Source organism: Ornithodoros turicata, chromosome 1 (genome assembly GCF_037126465.1).
Source record: "Ornithodoros turicata isolate Travis chromosome 1, ASM3712646v1, whole genome shotgun sequence".
Classification (NCBI taxonomy): Eukaryota; Metazoa; Arthropoda; class Arachnida; order Ixodida; family Argasidae; genus Ornithodoros; species Ornithodoros turicata.
Window position 1 is genome coordinate 110,366,002 of NC_088201.1, and position 12,101 is coordinate 110,378,102.

General features: G+C 44.9%; 1 long non-coding RNA gene across 1 annotated transcript in view; it reads left to right on the forward strand.

Moving 5' to 3' along the window:
• The window catches only part of LOC135367844 (uncharacterized), a 247,651-nt gene that overhangs the window by 67,881 nt on the left and 167,669 nt on the right, over window positions 1–12,101 (forward strand). The window lies entirely within an intron of this gene.

Below are 12,101 nucleotides of genomic sequence, written 5' to 3' on the forward strand. Positions count from 1 at the left end.
TTGGGCAGATAGAACAAAATATTGCATATATTATGTTAGCTGACTTGCATGTGCGGTGGCCGGACGTGTGGATATACCGACCATTGGAGCCCTGAAGGCGACAGTTGGGTTCCACATGGGCACAGGTTAAGGATCGTGGTCCCTGGCAAGGAAAAATATCAAATATCGTAAGGTGAGGAAGAGGTGAGGGTGAGGAAACCCTCACCCTCGCTCGCCCTCGCGAGGGTGCCCACCTCTGATGGCTAGTTTCTTGTATACACCTTTAATTTTGCAAACTTTTCAATTTCATATACTATTTCACGAATACTACACAACGATAGGGGTCTGAAACTCTCCACGAACGAGGTGTTCGAAATACATGGTGCATATCATGATGTTGGGCTTCACCCCAGCACTACAGTGCGGGAAATGAAGTCTTCTTTGCATAATGAAAATTGGGAACGTACATAGAACCTCGAATATGCGAATATTCGCCCAAAGAAATTTCAATAAAGCTTCGCCGTTATAGCGTACGAATGCAAAGCACTGTCAGCGGAATGTGTTCGACGCGCTTTTAGATACCTAATATATGGTATCTATGAGACATGAGCAGGTGAAGCCTGCTTTACGTTTTGTCCGGAATTCTTGCGCAAGGAATGGACGTTCATAATTAAAGGGTCTCTGACCAGAAGCTGGAGAGCCTTTTCCGCAGTGGCTACCGATAGAATACACAAAAGCAACTTCACATACGAAAATGCATGCCTCAACACCTCGTAGTTTTCGTAAACTCGAATTTTGAACATCGCGGTTCACGTCGACGCTGGCACACCTAGCGTCAAACCAAGAAAACGTACGCATAAGAAAACTCACCTGGTCATCCCACTGGGATGACGTCAATCGCCCATGCAATCAGCGCGCAGAATGCCGTCACGTGATCGAGCACTACAACAACTACTTTCAGCAAGAACCAACATTTTTACGCCGATACACTGTTGTCACAATGTCTGGAAATAAAAAGTATGTATATACTTCGAAATCTACGACCTGTTTTATGACTGCGATAATCCAATTAGCGACTTCCGTGAAAGAGGAGAGCTCTACGAGGCTACGAAGCTACGACGACTTTCGGGATCCAGTGCGCAATTTCACTGCGTTAGCGTAGTGTGTGTATTTCCAAGTTTTCTTTATTTATATCTTTTGGAACAACGACCAATTTATCGAGGTACAGCCCTTACTTCATTTGACGTGCCTCGGTTGTGTCGTCAAAGCGAGATTTCTCGGCGGGCATTCAGTTCCGTACGATACTGCGCGTTCAACCGCAGCGGCAGGATAATACCGCGGCGGATTTTGCCAATCATATTTGAAGAATGCAGACTATGAGACGGACCCCTCAGTTTGAGTACAAAGAACCTCCGCCTACAGCAGTCCGCAGTGCTTTCCTTGAATCTATCTTCCAATGTTGCATCTGGACGTGACGAGGTTAGTGTCTTCTGTATAATTTATACAGTGATTACTCTCCTTGTGAGAATTACGTTGTGGCATGCAGATGTTAGGAGACCATTTACGCAACAAAGAAAAATACGGATTAAAGAAAATTGAAGTTTACGCACTAAATCAAAAGATTACTGTACAATTCTGAGTGTTGTTGAATGCAGCCATGCCAATGCAGTAAGCAACATTCACAGTACGTAAAATGAAGCTGTGTATTCAGCATCTAGATGTAACATAACAATTGTCACAGCAGTGTGCACCAATGTAGTTCATGACTTCCTTGGACAAGATGTGGAACCAAATGTTGGAAATACAAGGCAGGGATCAGGTACAAGTTTTCTTCTATTTGTTTTCCTTATAATATGCAGCATACTGCACATAGTAAAGAAGGGTTCTGGATTCTAAACCAACGCAGTTGAAATCCTTAGTTTACCCCAAGATGTACTATTGTTGTCTAATCTGGGGAAACACCAAAGAGGGCAACTACGATAAAATTGCAGTGCACAAAAAAAGAAAGAAAGAATGCCTGGTATACGACAACCATGTCTACAGGCTGTCTGCAGGTGCAATGTGCTGGACCCTCGTTGCAAAGAGGCCCAGCAGGGGTGCCACTACAATCCATCCATCCAGCCCCTCAGCTTTCAAGACATGTAAAATACAGTAGACAAAGCGTTCACTTGGAAATCAGACATTTACACAAAATTGCCTTGCAAATTCAGGATCTTTTAGCGCCATCCCAAACACTTGCCATTACGGTATGAAATCTATCACTGTACCACCTTACAAGGTTCCACTGCTACGGACCAACTACAAAAATCAGCAGAAACTGTTCCTCTTCCGAACAATTTTTTTCAGCTGATTGGAAATGGCCTTCCTGTGTCCAGTTTCAAAACAGAGTTACACAAACTTGTTGAAGTGTTATTAGAGACAGTCCACTCTGTTATGTATTTTTGTGTGTGTGTGTGTGTGTGTGTGAAAATGTGGACAGCTCGGTGCATTTGTGTATTTTATTTATGTGGTTGTGATTTGCTGTATGCTCGTAATGGTAATATCTCAGTTATCGCATTTATATGGCTTTTTTTAACAATGTTAGGGTGATGACTTCATGGAAGTGGAAGGAACAGGAGAGGAAGACATCTGGCAATAGTCATGACAGTTGTCCGTCAGGTACGGGACCAATTTCTTTTATAAATGTGGTATATAGCGTGAAGTTGTTACTAACCAAAAGTTTTTTGTTCCCTTTAAAGGAATCTACAGGTGGTGAGCATGCGTAAGGAATTGACATATCTCAGTACAACTTAGACCTGCCTGTTGCACATGAGATGTGTGACTCTACTTACACACACAAGCATCTGCAGGTTCGATGCATGTATATTTTGAAGCATGAAAGACAGAGTGCTAAAAATATATCTGAGGTGAAAAATTGAGCAGTTCACTGCAGTAATTCTATAGATTTATTTTCAGCATTTTGGGAAAAATATAGTGATGGCAAGATTACCTGTGTTGTACTGCCAGACCATCTGCCGTTGGAGTTCCATGTCCCAGTTATTATATATAATAGCTGTTTGAGGCTATTACATATTTATTATGCAAGTTTTGTGCCTGTGAGTTCCTGTAAATGTGCTCTGCGGTGATCATACTGGACAGAGAGCTATGCCTGTATAATAACAGTGACTAATGTTCTCCTACCCATAAACCTATTCCTAGGGTACATCTGCACCCTTGGAAGTCACTGGAGAGGCGTGTTAGCTTAGCTCAATTGGTAAGGGCCCTGGATCGGTAATACAGAAGATGTGGGTTCAAGTCCTACTACTGGCTAACCTTTCCAGTGACTGCCTTCTTTCATCGTTCATTTCTTAGGCACTTGATGCTTTGTATGTATTTGCCTTTTCTATGTGTTCCAGTCTCAGAACATCAACTGCCATGTTCAAAAGAAGTGGAATATGCCTCTGCAATCTGGAACCCATCCCAACATCTCTTAATCGACAATGTAGAATTTGTACAGAACCGCACGGTTTGTTGCTCGTGATTATCATCCTTTTTCCAGCGTCTCAGCCATTAAAGCCAAACGCTTTCTTACTCCTTTGATTACCAGATGAAAGGTATCACGCCTGGCATTCTTTCATAAGTTATATTACAGTCACACTCCTCCCCACCCCACTTACTGTCAATCCCCTCACAAGTTACTTCCAAGACTTGATGACTCGCACAAAGTACTTGCTCCACCTACACAAACAAAAAAATTCCTCTACTCTCCGCACCAGCTGATGGTGTCAAACTGGAATGACGTTCCTGCCCACATAGCATCAGAACAAAATGTATCGTCATTTATTTCCAAGTGCTATGATCGTTTTCAGATCGAATGAATTTCTTTGTGGTGAGTGAACGAATTTTGTTTGCATCAGTTTGGTATTTGTCTTTTTTGGATAAAAAACCTCCCGCATTTATGTAAATCCCTTCACAAGGTTGTTTAAGTAAACAAATGAAATGAAGAACTTCGTGATACTTTCATAGTTGGAGCATTTTTAATGCATATTTTAAAACAGTGGCTGCTAAAAATGTGTCAGACACCGTTACAAAGGCTGCCGTCTGTATCAGGTGAATCATGATTTTTCCCAGAAGCCCAATAATGTATAACGCTGCATCACATATGCTATTTTGGAGCAATCTCTGCAGACACATTATGAAGATATTATCTGAGTGCCACAATAAACTATATGAACCACATTTCATGTTACATCATCTTCGACTACAACATGCCTATTTGAGTATTTGAGCAGCCCAAGATACAAAGCTTGGTTCCTCAAGGTCTACATCCTACTCGAACTGGGTGTGCACTTTGCACACAAAAGGAAAATTGAGAATGAAAAAATGGCTAGGAAGCAAGCGAACTGGGGTTTTACATCATGCATAGAAGATTGAGGTTTTCGATAGTCCACTTGTGTAGTGAGCACTTCTGGAGGACTGAGAGCAGGAACCGAGGTCACACACAGGGTAACCTGCATAACAGTCTGATTTACTTCCACATAACGATCATTAAAATACTTGAGGTGCTTAAACAATACTATTTGGGTGCTATCAGACAGTAAGAGTTCGAACACTTACGACATATTGACTGAATGGGTTGACAAAAGGATGCGTCAGAACAGGATTGGATTTGTGTCTGTGGTGGAATTGAGAGCCCAATGTAATTCTTACTAGGCGGAGCAGGGTGATGAGATGGTGCTTTGTGTCAGGGGTCAGCACAGTGGTTTATCCAGAATCCCAAGCATGGAGGAGTGTTTAAAAAAGTTCGGAGGGGGGGGGGGTCATTATTATAGTTGCATCATTACCGACATGTGTCTACAGCTGAAATTGCAAGGGCACCCCCTGTAGGGGGTACTTCCACCTAGTATCTTGGGTATTTAAAGCATGTAGTAGTTACTATGGGAAAGGCTTTGCGTATCCTGTTCACCGCGCAGACTGGTATAACGATTCTCTTGTTTTTTTCAAGTCTGTGCAACATCCATCTCACGAACTGTTGGTATGTAGTGTACATATCTATTTCCTGTATGAGACACGCAAGCTTTGAACAAAGCTAAAGCTAGTAGGACGCCGAGTATTAATTCAGCTGCACTCTTTCTGAATATGTGACGAACAATAACGAAAAGTTCAGAAAAACTATTTTGTATTGAAACCAACCAGCATGATTGTGCACGAGACACGTACGCTTCTTACTTGTGAATATGAGCGCTAGGTTCGTGCTGCCCTCGAAGTTCTAAATATGCTACTTTAAGAGCAGCTCCTTGCAACATAAGCACTCGACTTCTTTCGGCATTATTATGCAATGAACCACTCCGGCCCCTTTACACGGCGCCGTCAAACATGAAATTTACACAAACTGTTCATGTGCTTCATCGTGATCGATGCTGAAAGCTCATCTAACAGTCTGTCGTTGGAACTTCCTCTTCATGCTGAAGTCGATTCGCGGCTCAACATTTCAAAAGCAAGGCCTCCAAACTCTGCTGCACGTAGCAGGTGCCTCTCAGCTGCTAAAAGGTAGCTGAAAAGCTGACTTGTCGACTCCGCTGTGCTTCCGCGTCCATATTGAAAAAGCACCCAGCAATACGGAAGTTGCGGAAACCTCCCGAACTTCCGATGTGGACTTTCCACCAATAAACGTCGCGGGCGTTTGACGTCATACACATGGGAAAACCACTGCATAATAGCTAGAGTTTTGCGCTGATCGCACGAGTTGAGGGCAGAAATCGAAACCGCTTTTCGGCTCCTTGTTTGGAATAGTTGGCGGCTACGCAGAGACGAAACGTTTCAGTTGTAACTTGGAGGCGCCATGTAGGTTCGTTATCCATACAAACAAAGACATTGACCAGGTTCTGGTCAGAGACCCTTTAACATACTTAATTAGTGAGAGGAGTTGCCTCAGGACAGAAGCCGCCGATATTTCGAACAGAGACTGTTCTTCTTCTGGGCACCGTCCTCATCATTGGCATGGTATTTAAAGGGTTAGGTGTGACGTGTTTAAAGGTTCATGCGAATTGTGGGTCAACAGCCCGGAGGGAAGAAAGGTCCGTACGGGTTTTTACGGCGGGAGTGAATGGCTGCTTTGTTAGAGTGTGGAGGGGATTATGTGAACGTAGTGATCTAGGCTACAAACCGGTTGCAGAAAAATGGAAGGTTCACGAACACGTGGACGAAACGGGACAACAGGCAAGAATTTTTCTGCAACCGGTTTGTAGCCTAGATCACTACGTTCACATAATCCCCTCCACACTCTAACAAAGCAGCCATTGACTCCCGCCGTAAAAACCCGTACGGACCTTTCTTCCCTCCGGGCTGTTGACCCACAATTCGCATGAACCTTTAAACACGTCACACCTAACCCTTTAAATACCATGCCAATGATGAGGACGGTGCCCAGAAGAAGAACAGTCTCTGTTCGAAATATCGGCGGCTTCTGTCCTGAGGCAACTCCCTTCCTACATCTCTACCGGTTCGCTGGATTTCTACCCATCTTAATTAGTGAGAGTATGATGAAAATTTAATTGCAGAATTGCGGACCACAACTTCGAAGTCTGTAACCCACATAAATCAAACCGCAATGACCGTCTGTGCTCCAGTATATAAAGGATGCGAAAATGCAAAATCTTAAAACGTCCTACAGTGTTCCGTTTTTCTGGCGGATCCTTTTTCCTATCCTCCTTTCGATGTCACCCTCTCTCACTCTGATGAGAGGCTGTCCAAGGTGAATGTAAACTGGTAGCGAAACCCAGCGACAATGCCAAGTCAGACTTATCGACCCGACTATCTTTATGATGCGCCGGCGATCCAGGGTGGTGGCAGTAGAAGTACAATTGTAAACAGCGAATACTTACGACATATCGCATATTTTCTGTGTACACTGGCAGTTTATTCAATATTCGAACTATCGAGACTATAATGAACTATCGGGACTATCGAATTCGCAAGCGTCTGTATGAGACAGAGTAATGCTTAACACCACTTCACGGTCTACTTGGCCAAATTTCTCTTCCGTATACAGCCTACATATAGTTTTAAGGATTCGCTCTCCCTCTAAAGCCAAGGAAGCCCCAGCGATAGTAGCATCATGAGTACGTAGCGAGGCCACACCGATGGGAGCGCAGCGCAGGCGATTGTCTCCGAGGTCGTCTGCTCCATGTTCGCACTGCAATGTACTAAGTGAAAAGTCATCTGTAAATACGCCGATTTTCGCTGATGAGTATGAGCTGTGACGCGACCACGTCGGTGTTAGCTTCCTGAGTGTACGAACACGTCTCTACGCTAAGCCAGAAACAACATTCCGACGTTCCACAAGCCGATCACAAATCTCCACGACTCGCAGACGCCCATCCGCCGGTACCTCAGGGTGTTCACTGATTCGATTTGTCCCTGTGATGTTTCGTCCGACTACCAGGAAGGGAATTCCTCCATACTCTCAAGATCTGGCGTCTGCTCTTGCCCTGTATTGAATCAAATTTCACAGAAACTGCTTCACTAGTTCGCGTTCTATTTTCGACGTTATTGTCGGTGATGGCAGTATAGAGACAAGGAGTGGAACAGTGCTATGCTTCGGAATGCGACAGTCTCTTTAAGTATTGTTGGGCGATTCGTACGGTTTGGTCAGAAAGAGTGGAAGTTTGGTTCAGCTCGTCAGCCGGCGGCTTTGGAATGTGTGTTTCAGCTTTCTGGAATAAAGCGCACACATATAATATTGGGCTTATATTGGCTATATTGTCAAGATCTACCCCATATTGGCTCAAACTTGGCAATGTGGGCCACATAATGCCCGTCTGCACTCCACATTGTCAAAAATTGCGGAAAATCGGACAAACCCGTTTTGTATACTTGTACCAACAACAACTTTATTTTTGGCTTTGGAGAGTGGGGAGGTTCATCGCCATAGGCGATACTCTACCCCATTGCTGGTGGGAATGTGGGGAATAAAATAACGAGCCCCTTCACAATAACGTGCCAAACCTGTACCAAATGCCCGAAAAGATTGGACATTGAAGCGTTCAAAATGCCCTACTCAATACGTCGTTACATCCAACAACTTCCCGCAGGGTATACACATTGTTCGAAACAGTCAACAATTGGCAATCCCACCGTAACATCCACTGTAACTTAACTGACACAGCTGGTCGCACAACTGGCACCGCCATCTTTCTTCGCGATGGCGGTCTGTCGTAGCTGCGGAATAAAACGCAACGACTCGGAGCATGTGGTCGTTTCAACGAAATTGTGCGTCCTATGACTCGTAATGCGCATGCGCGACACTCGGATAGGACGTTTCATTCGAGCCGAAAATGTCTGTGGTTATAGTCTCTAATGACAATGGAAGCGGCAGGTCAAGTAAAAAACGCAAGATCTGTAGGATTCTGTGACGCTATGTACGGTGAGCTGGGCTCATTCACCACACCTTGAACTTACCGCACATGCAGTACGAGTTGCTGAGGCGTATGTCAGTCATCGTCATGAAAGTGTTCCGCTCCTTTATACTCTGGGAGCGGGTTGTAAGTTTTTGGATCCCTCACTGTTTCACCCACCGAACTTCTCCCTCCTGGATGCACCGAGCCGCCACTACAGAGCGCGCTGACCGCACTTTCCCCCTTTATCCCCCCACCCCCCACACGCAGACACACCACGAAGTTTTTGGATCATATAGTGCTGCGATCCCGATGAAGGCTCCTGTGGGATGCTTCGCATGCGTAGTGTACCTGGCTCTTTGAGCACGACAGGCACTTCTCCCGTTCTTCTTTTTTGGGGCGAGGCAGTTGTTTTGATAAGGCGCTGGAATGTGGATGAGTTAGAAGATCTGCACGAAAAAAAGAAAGAAAAAGAAAGACGAATGAGGTAATGTCACGCACTTCTCGTATTTCATAGTGCTGACGTCATCTCTGCCGTTATTTGTTTGCAATCTAGTTGTGCGCGGAGCGGATGGGTGTGCTGACAACCCTTATCATGGCGTGCTTATGAAGACACAGGGTGGCCCAGAAAACGTGTAATTGAATTATAATAACAAAAAATCCTACGCCACCTAGAATCATGCGGTTAACGGCATTTGTTCTTATTAGGTTTTGCCGCCCCCTGATGTGAATATCAGGAATCATAAGTTTGGTTATGTAAATATTTGCGATATGAACTTGGAAATTTGGCAAGTAAAGGTCACTTTTTTACCCCACTAATATGAAGAGCGTGCCGAATTCACTCAAATCCATGATAATTGACAGCGATAATCACGAGCTATCCCAACGGAAAAAATAGCCGAACATCATGCTTTTCGGAGCACCGAACCATAACGCGCGATGACTTTTTCAGTGCAGTCGCCCTTAGTCCGACGAAAGGAGGCTCCAAAGCCAGCACACCGAGTCATAGTAGAAAAAAGTAACAGCTCCTAAAATTGGGAGAGGGAAAGCATTATCCCAGCGAAAGTCGGACGGGATAAGCCATGCTAGTGTTGTCTCTTTCTGTGATGCCGGGTTGGGCTGGGTTTCCAACCTCCTTTCGTGGGACTGACAAAGATCGCGCTGAAAAATTCATCTTGCGCTATCCTGTGGGAGCTCCGTGGAGCATGATGTTCTACTATTTTTTTCCCTACGGAATAGCTCCTGAATATCCCTGTCAATTATCATTAATTCCGCAGGACCCTCGAACGTTTTGCATTTTTGCATCCTTTATACAGGACCATAGACGGTTGCTACGGTTTCGGTTGTCTGCGAATTACAGACGTCAATGTAGTGCTCTGCAACATTGCAATTCAACCGTTAATGACCTGTTAATGATACTTTTTATTCTAGTTAATTAAAAGCTGCACTGACAGAATATTACCTTTAAGTGGGTCATATCGGGAATAACTGAAATATGCAGCAACCGTTTCGAAAGAAAAATGATCTACGAATTTAAGAAAATTGTGGTCAGTTTCTCCTGAGAGCCAGTTGTCAACGGAAGGCAGCAGATCGCGTTCAGAACTCGGATTCAGTTGTTTCTAATCAAGTAGTTCTTTCGCGTTTTTTTTTTCGCACTCCAAAGAGATCCAGCGAAATTTTAAACCTGCGCACGTGCTAGTTCCGCCCAGTTTTTGTACCTCCAGACGCAAAGTTATCAGGGTTAGTGTCACCAACCACCGGAACGTGGGGGTCGTACACTGTTTAGTTGTTACTTGAAATCGCTCTTTGCCATTTGAATTGAGGTGGAATGTGTCAATTCACGATAGTCAAAACTGCCTGCACTAGCGGCTGGGAAAGCACAATCGCAGTATTGCGAATAGATACCACATAGCATAAAAGTAATACGCAAGCGAGAATACAAATGGACAGAACACAGCCTTGTATTGCGTTGTTCCTTTTGCGTTCTGTCAATCTGCCTTTGGCCCAAGCTCAGTGACATACTGGCAACGTCAAGTAACATACATCAAGGTATTCACATTTTCCCGTATCATCATTGACGTAGGCTTGGGTAATCGCAAAAATGGGGATGCTGTGTCGTAACACAAAAGATGCTCGCTCCACAAGTCACGCGTATTCACTTGCATAAATATAGCTCCATTATGAGTCCCTAGGGGTCAGTCACTTCGTAATGGTGTGCAACATCAGGGCAACAATCAACAATAGCCTCGAGAACAGCTAATACTAGAGGGAGGACGATATTACCGTCCCAGGATACTAGGCCGTCCTCCTCGACCGTTGCACTTCCGCTTCGACCCTTGGGACCCCACCTGTCGTGAATGCTTGTCAGCACTGATTCAAAGGGAGTCGTCTCTGATGAACGGTGCTTTGTACCCTGACATTAGTCACATGAGCTTATGGATTCCTCAACATCACTGCGTGTTTTTGGTCTTCGACCGTGTTTTCTTCGCATCGACAGTGTCTTATCAACGCGGACATGTCCGGCTGGTGGAGCATCAGGAAATGCTTCTATAGGTACAAACGTCGTAAGCAGCTCGCAACGAACGGTCGTCGTTGTGCTTCGCTGTCATTATTGGTTTTCTGTTGACACAATATACCTCCATAACTTAAAAACCCGAGACTAGGAGACAAAAAAAAAAAAAAAAAACGACAATCCAGACGAGGTCTCAAGACTTGAGACCTTGTATGTGTTGCCGTTTTCCTGTCCCCTAGTCTCGGGTTTTTAAGTTATGGATCCATACCACCAGCTCGCTTGCTACCTCTCTATCCTTACAATATACCTTCTCTGAGATAAAACTCCTTTTTGTTGTGTTCTGTAACCTGACCGTCTGTTTGAAAATTTTAAAAAATCGGTAGGAGAAAGAGGTCCATTCATTGCGCTTCTTTAAACGATTCTCCAGTTTTAGGATCACGGTAATCGATCGTTCTGAGACCACGGAGCTATGTCTATGCTGCTCTGTTACTTTTCCCGCACACATGACTGTGACTCTGTAGTTACAGCTGACACAGGGCTATGCGACAACGCATCTGGCACTGAGTTGAGTTTAACAGTTCTGTGCTTGATGGTATACGTGAATCCCTGAACTTAGGGTGCCGCAATACTAGCTCCCTCTGCATAGGGTGAAGACAACCGCGTCGTCTGCTACGAATTTCCGCCATCTTCACGCCCACGCACAGCTCGCGATGCGTTCACAAGTGTTTTAGCTATTCGCTTCGCCAGCGCTGTAGTGACGGACGTGCTAGAGGGGCAGCCAGCCCGGGCACCCTCACCAGAGAGGGCGCCGGACGTTAGACCCTGCCAGGTTAGTTGGACAGTATAAAGCAGGAATGAGGAGAATTTGAACTTGCGATCACGGCAGTGCAAATAGGCGTTTTCTTTTTTTTTTTGTTGACAGAGCTTCTGGTGGCAACGGGAGAGGGGGGGGGGGTTCAGGTTTGCCGTGCCCCGGGCGCAAACTCGTCTCGCGACGGCTCTGCGCTTAGCTACACACTACATTTTGGAGTTGAGTAAATACATAGCAGAGGAGGGTTGAAAAACTGGATGAAACCGGTACACAACACCCATGCACCTAAGCTTGGGCGTAAACATGACGACTTTGCGACATTCGCCTCTACAAAGGATGACTGTACCCTACACAGAGGGAGCTAGTATTCAGGAACCCTACCTTAACTCTGAACCCAGCGTGTCAAACGTCCTTTTAACAGGTT